General features: G+C 41.2%; 1 long non-coding RNA gene across 1 annotated transcript; it reads left to right on the top strand.

Moving 5' to 3' along the window:
• The first annotated feature begins 353 nt into the window (after positions 1-353).
• On the top strand, positions 354-10444 carry LOC116450921. The gene is made up of 4 exons (XR_004243016.1): positions 354-717; positions 1568-1678; positions 7361-7444; positions 8784-10444. It is a non-coding gene; the product is annotated as an uncharacterized LOC116450921 (long non-coding RNA).
• Positions 10445-12949: the final 2505 nt, after the last annotated feature.

The raw sequence follows: 12949 nt of genomic DNA, 5'->3' as shown, positions 1-12949 counted from the left end.
TGTGTCCTTGATCAGACCCGGAGCTGATTTGAATCAAACTTTAAAGTGTAATTCCAAACTTTTTCAAATATCAGCCCTAGACTCTGATTCAGATAGGATTCTGATCAAAACTCCTCCTAAATACAAAGTGTTATGTCACTCCAGCCCCAAGTGCCTCTTCAAATTCCTTTGGACAGTTTCCCATTACTTTACCTCATGCTCATCCCTTTGTCAAACCAAGCTCTGCTGTGCATCTGCTAGCAATAAGATAGAAATGCCAATTATTGGATCCCAGTGTCTTGGCTTCCGAGTAGTTTCAGGAAGGACCCGTTATGTCCCATGATTCTCATTCTGAAGTTTCATCTGCTCTGCTGATCTCTTTCCCAAGAAGCTGCCTCACATAAGAACAGCAAACTCCTTCTCTTTAGCAGTCTAACTGCTTTCCTAGACATACTCATTTCCTCTGCAGATACCACGTGAGAACTACTACGGGGTTGGCCAAAATGATAAGCAGATGCTGCTCAGCCCTGGTGTCTGGATCTGCGTCGCTCTTGCAAGGGTGGAGAGGAAGGTTTCCTTCCTTATCTGATGGCCCCTGCTTTCTTCTGACAGACTAAGTATAAGGCAGTGCATCATTCTTTTCCCGTGAGGAAGTGCTCCCATCCTCTAAAGGCAGAAGATGGCTCTTGCTCCCTTGGTGGACAGTGTTCTGCACTAACCTGAGAGGCAAAGGACCAGGTCTGTAAGTCTTTTCTTCTCACAGAATTCCTGACCAATGGTTAGAAAGAGCTTTTAATAGAAAGGATGCTAGATATAGATAAACATCTCTCAGACTCTCTGTGTTAAAGATTGTGTCTAGTATTTCTCAGTTTTGATGGGCAACTTTCTGCTGACCCATAATAGTTCATTGGTGAGGGCGCTGGTTCCTCTGCATGTCGTACATAAACTAGAAAGGGTATTAGGACTTTCCTTGGTAATACAGGAAGTATATTTACAATTGCCATTCAGGGCTAGACTGTGATCTGCTGCTTATAGCAGGCACTGCCCCAGGGGCAGTACTGATGTGTGGGGTGCCTCAGGAGCTTGTGTTCATCACTGGAAGCACAGTTTGCTATCCAGGGCATCCCTCTTTTTGGACACACTCTTGCAAAACATGCTTTTCCGTAAGAGACCTGACCCTGAGAGTTTTTCACTGTCAGTATTTAACTTCCAGTTTCCTGTACTGAAGGGTCAGTCTCATCTCTGCAATGCTGTGTGCCATTTGAGTGGAGATGGGCCCCTCTCACACGCTGGTCCCTCCTGGCACAGTTATTCTCCTGAAGTGACACCACTCCAGAGCATGAGGAAAAAACCCTCAGCATAGCACTTTTAAGCTGTCATGAAGTAAGAAAGGCTCCTTTCATTTTATGTTTTGTTATATAGCAGAAAAAAATCTGTCACTTTGCAGGATGCTTGCAGCAAACAGCTTTAAAAACTGAGTAAGTGGTTCAGCTTTACTTAGTTTTTAATCACTCAGCAACTGTTTACTCCACAATTCACAGGTATATTTATGTTCTTCTTTAGTTGAGGTTGTGACCTTCCTTTCCAGCCCTGAATTCCCAGCTCAGTGGAAGAGTATGTCCCTCTGCAGATAGGACCCATGCGTGGAAATCAGATGGGCTACAAATGCAGCACACCTACCCCCAGCCCAGCACTCAGGGTAAGTACCACAGAACCAGCAACAAATTGCTGGTTCAACTGCTACCCCCTTCCAATGGGAAAATGGGCATGGTCAGGAAGGAATGTGAAGGAACCTTTTTTAACCTGAGAGTGATGGTCATCCTCAAGTGCCTCAGTTTAGCTCAAGGGTAAGTTGCTGTTCCACTACTGGGCAAAAATACGGGGCATTTAAGGATTTGGGTTTTGCAGGAATGGCAAGATGAAGTGAATCTCTGCAGAGCCAGGAGGAGGTGTCATGTTGCGCCAAGCCTGGCTCTCCTGCAGAAGCCTGAGGTTCTTGGGTTGCACCCTTTCATCTGTAAATGGGCCTCTTAAAACAGAATTCACAAGTGCATTCCAGTAATAAGTAATCGGATATTGTCATGTGGGAGAGCAACCCGATGATAGTTAATGGTGTTTCTACCTCTCTACCATGTTCTGAGGAATGACTTGGCCTTAAAAATACACCAGAACCCCCAATGGGAAGGAAATCCCCAGAGCTGATCATTTTGGAGAATGAAAAGATTCCAAATGGGTGCTAATATTTCACAAGGGAGGCTTTCAAATGAATGAAATGCATCTTGGATATTAATAGTGAAGTCTGTGATCATTACTACCAAGATTTTTTGCCAGTATTTTAAATGGAGAATGAAAGCATGTGCAGATTAGAGGGAATTTCCCCTTTTTTATTGAAAAAACACATTGCACATGCAAATTAAAACTGCACTCACCACTGCAAGACTATAACATTTTTGGCACACGTACTCAGTGTGCATAAATGTTGGCTGTATTTAGGTCCTAGACATATATAATTAATGAAATACATTTGTGTATAGCCTCATTTTGTGAGCAGCCTAAATTTAGGCTGCATATCCGTTTGCAATGTAAATCTTCATTTTGGTTGGTATATTAAATGTTAATGCTTGTGCTAATTTTTAGTCTCTAACCTTAAGGCAGGTCACACATTGCTTTATTAAAATAAAAGAAAGAAGATTAATTTAGTCACTCGAGTCAACAATTAAAAGTACATGGGAGTTTGGACAAAAGAAGTAAGGAAATGATAACTTAATGGCAAAAGGCATGTCTTCCAACAGCTAGGCACCATGGTGTGATCCTTATTTACTTTTATAGCGCACCCCATTGTGCCTATGTGTTGGAAGACATATGTCATGTTTCATCCTCAAGGGCCTAAGTGTGAATTTCCTGTTATTTTTTTCACAACTTTAAAAGTTGTTTCAATGAAGTTTTTGTTGGAAGAACTTTAGTAAAATGTGTTTTATATACTGTCTGTGGCTAGCCGGGAAAAATTGCAGCCCCAGAGGAAAATAACAAAGAAAGGCTACAGCCCGAAGGAAAGAAAGGAGAGGGCTGGGAATGGAACGGAGCTTTAGCTGGGCTGGGAGCGAGGACGGCAGTCCTTGTCCCTGGATAGCTCCATGCACAGGATCACCAGCTAGCAAAGACCTGTAGCCCCCACTAGCTCCACAGAGCTGTGCATCCTTTTCCCTGTCCCAAAAGGAGGGATGCTTTGAAGATCCATGGTCGTGTTCACACACAGCAGGTTTTGTTGGCCTTTTTGCTGGTGAGCTCTCTGGAGCAGATGTGCACACATTTGCTGTGAGCACACGGGCTTCCCCGGAGAAGGCTGCACCCACCTCTCACAGGTGGACTCCTCTGATCCCCATGGAGCAGAAGCCCATCTGGAAACATCTAGGTTTTCTTCAAGTACAAAACAGGGAGACTCTGTAAAATGCTATCATTTTTTCCACACCAAGAGCTAATTAGCACCCTGATTTAGTGCAAAAGCAAACGTGAAAAAACTTTTCAAGCTACCAGATACTTTTTTTAAATAGGGTTTTCACTGGAAATTTCTTAATCTTAAGTAAATACTTTCAATGCTGTTTCTAAGGTCTTTGAAATCCCCATCTGGTGCCTTAAAACAGAATCTCTGATATACAATTTTTCCTCCAGTTATGCCAAATATAGCAAGAAAATTCATGGAAGCAGAACATACCCAACTTTAAGTCCTCTGATTTGCAAAAATTACCTAGCTAACTTCAGTGAGCAAAACTTCACCAACAAAGCTTTTCAGCACCAAAATTCTATACAAATGCCTTTTAAATGTTTGAAATTTTCTAGAATTAGGCTGTCACTTTTGCAAATGTTCTGTGAAATTTTAGCAGCAATTACTACTGAGGAAAACGTTTCAAAGAAAGGAATTCTAAAAAAAGGAGCAGAGGGGAAAAAAAAAGAAATAATCTTGCAACACTAGCTTGGGAGTCAAAACTCCCTTGAAGTGGAAATGAAGCCCGATCCTGCACGTGAGAAGCTGCACAGTTGTGGGTCTCCCTGTGGGGTCTGACCTGTGCGACCCCACAAAGCCCATTGGCTTCACTGCTTCCTGAGCCCCTGTCCATTTGTTGTGTAGGGAACCATCCACATGTGAATGGTTGGGTTGCTGGTCCAAAGTCTCTCTGTCCATGTTTTAATTTTTAATTTTTTTTTTTCACAGAGTGAATCTTTCATTTGAGTTTCTGGGTGTTAGTATATTAATAGGAATGAATGAATAAGAAAGAATTCTACATTGAAAGTGAAAATGGGATAGCCAATGAATTTGGCATGAAACCTGTGTGTCCTCCATCTTACAACACAGAAACCACTGGTCTATTTCAGGGTTTATTCTTCCAAGAGAGATCACGCCCCAGGAGGGCACACTAGTTCCTAGGTAAATCGCACAAACAGAACATTCATTCTTAACACAAATACAAGAATACCTGCTTCCACATCAAACCTACTCATCCCACGGCTAATTGAAAGCTTTCTAAACAAACATTTCATTCTGCTGACTCCAAAATAACTGGTACTTACGGCTTTGACTTAGTGGTATAAACTAAAAAGAGTAGCAGAAGACACTGCAAAAATAAAAATAATTATACATAAACAGAAGAAAGAGTCCAGAGTCTTCCTTCTGAAATACCAGCTCCAATCTGTATAGAGCCAGTGGTAAATTACCCACCTGTATTCACTTACTTAACATTAAAAAACACTTATACATCATTACACTTTTGTACCATATTAGTGAAAATGAATGCTAGAGCAATATGAGGTAAACATTGCTAATGTGGGAGAAGGCTGCTTATATCTTCTAATGATAGGATTAACTATGGCAGTGATAGATACACCATGCTCCTTTGAACCCTGGCACACCACCGAAAAAGCCACAGGGCAGCACAAAGAGACTTGCTCAGCCCAAACGGGATTTTCTCCTGCTTTTTGAGATCACTGCAACAAAGCAGGTTCACTGCCTTAAAATAGCCTGTCACTACCCTGAGTGGCATCCTGGGGATCCAGGGGCTTCTGTGCATTTGATTGACTTTAATATTGTTTTCTGTCACCTATAAATCTTTTTAACGCAATTTGAAAGTAAAATAAGGAAGCAGCTCATTTCATAAATATTTTGTTAGTGCATTTCTTACGGCAGTTCTTTGGCACTGGATTAAGTATTCCAGCACTCCCACCCCTAAGTTTGTAAATGCCAGCACCTGACTTAGAGCAGGGGCCTGATTCAAAGCCCACCAGTGTTAACAGAAAGTCACCCCCTAAAAGTGGGAGGTGTTTTATTGGCCCCACCTGCCCATAAAACACAGAGTGGCAGAGAGAGCAGCCATGAAAAGGATGGCATCTTGGACACAGCACTTCTGGGAGTTCCTGTGCCAGACCTGAACTTCTGGATAATATTGCACAAACCTTTCTGATGATGCAGCCCATGCCATCCTTAGCAGCCATTCGTGCTTGCTCTCCACCCAGGCTGCTTTTTTGGGTGGACCCGTTAGCATGCTGTGTGGTGCTCGGGAGGGCTGATGTTTCTGTCCTGAGGGCAGGATTGCTTTCAATTTATTCCCAACCAAGACATGCAAATAAAATGGCACCACACATGCTCAGTGCTGGCTTTCCACAGGTGAGAGTTGCAGGATGGCTTTTTTCATGTGCCCACCACCTCATCCTTAAAAAAGGGGCAGGATGGCAGCAGAATCCGAGCAGAATTAAATTAAGTCGTGCCACCCACTTCTTAACATTTGATCCCAGTAAATTTCTCTTCTGCACAATGTTCACAAAGCTCCTCTGCCTCCACATACTTGTAGGGATTTCCACCCCTGCTCTGCAGGCCTCTGGAGAGGTCTGAGGGGCCCAGAAGGGTTGCAAAAGCCAACTGCAGACTGGTGCTGCTTCCTGCTACAGAGGCAGCACATCTCCGTGGGGCACCACAGGGCACCTCGCTGCAAGGACTCTGGAAGGTTCAGGCTAATCTTCAAGGGGGAAAAAAAAAGCCTATCTGAAAAATGGAGAAGAGATAATAACACTTGTGGCTGTACAAGCGAAGATAACGGCAAAAATAATCAAATCTCATGCTCCTGGGAGGAAACTAATTGCACACAGGGGTCAGGAAGACATTTTCATCCACTGTTGAGCTTTGCACAGTTGGCTGCTGCATTGTTATTATGAAAGAGGGAAGTGGAAGGAGGAAAGGGGAGTTTACTTGTGTTGTTTGTTGCTTTTTTCGCTGAAGAGATGGAGGGAAAGGCAAGAGTGGCTCTTGTTTGCCCTTAAGCATCAAGAGCTGGCTGGCATCAGAGGCATAATAGTGGGCTGGATGGATACAGTATGGCAACACTGATGTGTCCGATGGATTGGGGAAGTGGGATGCATCTCTCCACGCGCACACATCTGCTATCCCTCACTTGTGAATGTTACTCCAGATGGTAATCAAGAAGGTGGTTTTATAACCCACATTAAGAGGACTGTCTGCTGACAAGTTATGTGTTTTCTTCCCTTGAGTACATGCTGTTAAGATGGATAAGTGCAAATGGTTGAAATTTGGTTGTTAACTCTGAATAATAATAATACTTTGCATTTCTATTGCATCTTCCATCCTAGGATCTCAAAGCACTTTGAAAACACTAATTAACTAAATCTTACCACACTGCTGTGAAGCAGGTAATTATTATTACCATTTTTTACAGAAAAAGAAGCTTTGTCATAGTGAAAAAGAATTTCCCTGGGTCACCAAAGAACCAAAAATAATCAAGAAACAATGATGACTTCTCAAAGTAAATTAGAAACTTTGCATTAATTTCCTGGAAATTAATTTAGTTTTGTTTTTATTCCCATTGAATAATTAAGCCAATCTTCATACATTTTCAACTTTTGAAAACTTCTTTTTTGGGACTAAAACACTAAAAAGAAACTCAAACCTTGCACTTTTCATTCTTGCTGAGCAACCAGAATAATATCAGTCAAGAACGAGCTATGGAAAACTGAGTTACTTTGAGAAATAGTTTGATGATTGCAATTAATTAATAATAAGAATATGGTGAAAACCCATGTCAGCTTCAGTGTCAATTCCCATTCCTTTTGGCCTCATCAAAGAATTCATTACCCTCTTTCCTACCTCCTGGAAAAAAAATGCAGTGTTTGTGAGGACTACAAGACTTCTTTTTATCCCACTTTTCTATTTTTTTTCTTCCTGTCATCTGTTTAAAAACACCCTCCAAATGTGCTACTGAAGGCTGAGACTTCATAGACAATAGGCTCATAAGCTTGCATAAATGAGAAAGAGAGAGAAAAACGAAGTTTCAGTGTTGATTTTTTGCCCGTTGAATAATATCAGTTATTTGATTTTCAGACCCAGAATCCATTCTTAAATTAGAGAAGGATGTTGCAGGCCCGTCAAAGAATCGAAGACAAATTTTGCTAATCCTTTTGAGAGGTGAGACAATGGTAATGGGGGGTAAGGAATGACGTCTGGGTGGGCAATATTGCCTGTTCATTTCCTCGGCTTAGCTACTGATTGTCACTCTTGTGCCTTAGAGATGCCCATAAGCTTCCAGGGAGACTGCATGAAGGTAGAGCAGCTTAATTATGTAGGCTGCTATTTACTAGGTTTCAGCTGAATCCATCAAACTAACTTTGCTTTAACCTGAGCCAGATTTGATTGTGAAGCCAATTTATTGACTGGTTTCTCCTTTGGCAGTGCATCCTTTGATTTAGATACAGATACTTACCCCCTTGAAAAGTAGCAATGTTATGACACAATTTATATTTTAAAAAGCAGCATTACACCGAACATAATTTTTAAAAACAAACAAACAAGCAAACAAACACAACAAAAAGCCCTTTGAATCTAGAATAATGGCTACCTGTAAGGCAGTAGCTCACTTGAGAGATTTTGCTCAAGTAACTTATAACTATCAGCAGAACCCCCTAGGGAATTACCGCTGTTTTTGCAGAAGCTGTTTGCAGTGGAATAAACAGACAAGTGCTCTATATATCATTTTAAGTAAGACAAATAAAGTTCTGCTTCCTCCTTACAACGATGTCATTGTCACTTATATAAGAATAATTCTGTGTGACTTTTTATGAATCTTTCCCCTGTGCAGAGGTACAATGGCCTAATTTCCTACACCGCGTATTATAAATAAACGTCCTTCTTCAGCAATGTATAGCCAAGCTGAAATGATCCCACCACGTACAGAGCAGTCTGGAACTGCTAAGGTGTGCTTGAGCACCAGCAATGGGTGGAGGGAAACCCCACCACCCCAGAAGAGGTTATCTCCACACCTCCTCCTTCCCGTGGAGGGTTTCCCATGGCCCAGGAATAGACGATGGGAAGGCCTGGGGAAGCCGCTCCTGTTGTCATAGGTTCCCCTTACAACTCATGGCATAGCTGGGATATGGTTTTATTTATTTTGGGTTTCAAAGAGGTAATATCAAATGCATGGTACTGGTGAGTGTGGGAGAGAAAAGAGGACGACCCCCCCTTTCCCATATGACTGCCCACTGCTATTGCTAAGAAACCTCAGATGGTAAAAACACGTTAAAAAATTAATAAAAAAAGCTAGAAAGTGTTATTCAAAATGTAATTTTAACACATTGTGAAGGGCTTTTAAGGGGAAATATGTGTGGGGAGGGCTCTTATCTCTCTAAGGCTCCAGCTAATGTAGCTGGCTGCCCAGGGGAATGCCAGAGGGAGAGAAGATGGGAGAAATGATATTAAAAGGGTGGGAACATTATTTTATAACTTTAAAAAAAATATTTGTTTTCCCCAGAGTCTTTCAGGTTGGTTTGCTCTTCTGGCTGCGTTTGATCTGCCAATAGCAAAGCCCATCTCTGCAGTGATTGTGAAATTCTGTCTGATATTCCCTGCGTGCCGTGAGCATGGGGATTTCATTTCATACATCATTTCCAGCGAATACCCTCAGTACAAAGCACAGAAGAAATTTCTGTCATACACACACGGAACGCTCACATCTGTGTGTGCACATGTACGTGTGTACGTGTCCACATGAATCAAATCATGCTTGGCTGAGAGATACCCTCTAGCTCTGGTTAAATTCATGTGATAAATTGTATTATCCTGTATCTTTCAGTGCCTCACCTGCACTATACTGCTTATTAATCTCTCTGCCTGGATCTTTTGTAGTGTTCTGAACCTCTGAGAGTGATTTCAAAAGGGTTGCCTTTAAAACAACTGGAAAAAAAGCAACCAGCATAGTAACAGGGGAAACTGCCTTTTTCTTTATCACCTCCTCCAGAAAAAAAATACACCAAACTCACGTCCTGGGACAGAAAACATGCACAGAATGACTCATTTACAGTCCAAGTTTACATGTTAACAGGGATAGAAGGGTGCCCTGCAAATGGAATATTTCTAATCGAGTATAGTTGAGCTTTTACCTCTGAGGCATCAGATATTAATATGATCCTGGTTTGTACTTTCTAGAGGTTTCTGCAACAGCAGTTTTGTTTCTTCAGTCTTTTGAGTTCTGTTTAACTCGGCTTGTGGAAAAAAAAGGGAAACACCCTTGCTAAGGGAATAGATGTTAATAAACAAACACACAAAATGTACAAAACCCCTTCAGATTTTGTGTATAGGGAACCAAAAAGTGGTGCAGAGCAGTAGGAAAAATCTGCATCTCTTCTTGAGATTATTTACATGTACTTTCACTACTTGGAGCAAATCCGGCCATTCTCAACTCACAGTGAAAACTCCCTCAGACTTAGTCTACCATGACTTTCCCATGCTATTTTAAGGTGCTTTGAAATTCCTACATGAGAAAATTCAATACAGGTGCCACATGCAAGTCTTCATTTCACTGGAACTTTTTTTTGTCCATTCCTCCTGGTCTTTCATTGCTTTAATGCATTACAGGGTGAATGAATAGATATAGAATTATAGAATTATATCTATGAATAGATATATAATTTATAGTCCATTTGGAACCAAGGACAAAGGACTGGAAGAAAACTCCTGAGTCATCCAAATCCTCAGAAATGCATGGGGCTGCCTCACCTGGCCATTATGGAGGCTGCAGGAGCTACTGCTGTGACAGCGTTACCCCTCTCCTGCAGGCAGTTTCCTCACACTACGGGTGCTCGAGGGTCACAGCACATGTGCAACCCCTCTCCACTACTTCCAGAGGTGACTTCTTGGTTTAGGAGAATTGGCAGGGCTCAAACTGACACCTCCACCTTGCATGGCTGTGTCATTCCCTCTCATGTGAAGTTTTACCCACTCTCACTCATATCTTAAGGAGATAGCCTCTCTGTGGGCAGCCTATTTCAATACCCAGCTTGTCTGTTTTAAGGAAAAAAACCATGATATCTAACCTAAACTTTTTCTTCCTTTGTTTGAGGCTGCTGCTTCTTGTTCTACCTTCTTGTACTAATGTGAAGAATTCCCTTACTTCATTAAAGGCACTTCTACATATTGGTAATGTCCCCAGTGAGTGATCTCTGTATAAATTCAGCTCCTCTGATATTTTCCCCTATGTTTTATACTCTGATCTCGGTATCACTTTGGAGGTTAATCTCTGTATGTTCTCCAATGTAGTGTCTAAGTGATAGGAGAGCCATAAAGTCTTTTGGGTGGCATTGTCCTGAATTTACATAGCTGTCATATCACTCTCCTACTTTCACATGAGACTTCTTTTTAATTACATACAAGAATACCACTGCTGTAATTTACTTGGGTTACAACACACATGTACATGTTTCACAGAATAGCTGGAATAATAGTCTCAGCCTCTGTCACTTACTGGTTGCTAGATAGCTCTTCTTCATCTATATCTTTCTCTTTTACTGATATTCCCAGAGTATTATATTTGCTGAGACCCCTGTTCAGAGGGCTTTTGGACATAACCTTGCTGTATTTTCTGAGTGATCTCTTTTTTGGTCACTGGCCTGGTACATGCAACATTTCTGAGATGGTGTGAAATACAGACCTGCAAAACAAGAGCGTAGTTACAAGACAAGTGACCCTGATTGAAAGGGTGGCTATGAAAACTGATTACACAGCAAATTGCCCATCTGCACAGGCTTGGAATAAGAACATTTCAAAGCTCATTTGTGGGCTGATGTTGCCATTTAATGCAGTTCCCAACAAATCATTCATAAAATTAATGGCCACAACTGATGCTTGTTTCTCTCAGGCTCTTCTGTGAAAAATAGTTCTTCCACTGATTCAGGGAGATATGTAAAGGAATGGGCATTATTTGAAGAAAATTGAATGAAGTAATCTTCAACCTGCAGATGCTTGAGCTGCTGGTAACATTCTGGGTTACTGCATAATTTTGTTCTTCACAATCCACCCATCAGTTTTTTCTGTTATTAATGCTGCTTTTTTCTGTAGCTTTCAGAAATGCATGTAAAGGAACCTGTCCCTTGTCTCCATGCTGAATGTCCCTAACACCTGCTTGTTTACTCTGTGAATGGTGGTTTGAGGAGCCTTCCCTCTTTTTAAACTTCTCTGCTGCCCATCATATACCCAGAATAACTTTCTATATCTTCTCAAAAAACAGGACTTCACAGCTCATGTTCCAGGCGTAGAAGTGCCACTTTGGATTTCCTATACCCTAAATGCCTTCTACTCCAGAATTTGTTTTGGGGGGACTCTGAATTTGAAATTAACCTATTCAGTTTATAGTAGAATTGCACAGAGATTTTGCCAAAGGTTTCACAAACCAGTTGCTACTTAATCTGACTAATACAAGAAATGTTCAATTCTAATGAAATAATTGACTTCTATGGTTTGTTTCCTGATCCCTCTGTGTATCTTTCCAACCAGAGCTAGATGTCATTTAAGAACAATTTCTTCCCATTTATTTTGAATGGGTAATCTTTTAAGTCATAGAAATCTATCTTACTCCTTAGCTGATATTTTATTTTTCCCTGAGATAGTTTTGGAGTTTGAAAACTTGTCTTGCTGGCATTTTTTTTGCCCAAGGGTCCCGTGTCTTTGCAGACTCTCCCCAAGAGTCTCAGGCTGCGGTTTCACAGTGTAAAATGTTGGACATCAATATTAGCTTAACCCGCACCCTTTACCCCAACCACCATTTCCTACTCTTTTTCCAAGTGGTGCTATTTTTCATATATCCTGGCAGAATTGTAGTGGGACAGAGCTATGAACTGTACCAGAGAAATTACCCACCTTTTAAATTCTGCAGCTGAATCCTCCTTCCCCTCTTAAATAATAGTATTAAAACATAGCCCCAGCTTCAATACCTTTTAAAATCAAATATTAACAATTAATCATTATTTGTTGCATGAAGATTTTCCAGTCAAAACACAGATCTTCACCAGGAAGGAGCAAGAAAACTGCTGTTTGTCAAGCACTGGAGGAAACTCTCCTTTGTGTACCAATAGTTTGCTGGTCACAACCTGCTCAGAGAAGGACAAACAGTCCTCTTCCTGTCTCTTTAGCATGAGAAGGTGAGACTTTGTGTACTTTGTAGGATAGCTGCAGTACACAGCCATTCACACAGTATATAAGCCAAACTGAATTTCAGATGAAATTTGTAGAAATGTGTTAACATGGAGAAATGGTTTTGGAGAAAAGGACTTTGCTGTTACAGGGATTTCAGTTCTGATTTGGAATGTGGCTTGATTAAAGTCTCCCTGTCTGATTATGATCCCAGACTAATTTTACACTGGCATAGTTCCATGAACATCCATGCAATAGATATAAGTGTAACCCAAGGGAGACTCAGACCCTGAGCACTCTGAATCACTGGATCAATGCACAGCTACCTGTATGCATCATGCTGTGTATTATTCTTGTTAACCATCAGAGATTTCCTGCAGAAAATGGGAAACACAGGGATCCTCGTTCTAGACTAATATGTTCAGCTGTACAATAAACTCCTAAGAGTTTTAACACATGCTACAGATCTGTCTGTTTTTAACTTATCTTTTCACTCCAGTATGTCATCCCTAG

Source organism: Corvus moneduloides, chromosome 1 (genome assembly GCF_009650955.1).
Source record: "Corvus moneduloides isolate bCorMon1 chromosome 1, bCorMon1.pri, whole genome shotgun sequence".
Classification (NCBI taxonomy): Eukaryota; Metazoa; Chordata; class Aves; order Passeriformes; family Corvidae; genus Corvus; species Corvus moneduloides.
Note: the sequence above shows the minus strand (reverse complement) of the source record. Positions and strands in the feature narration are given on the sequence as shown.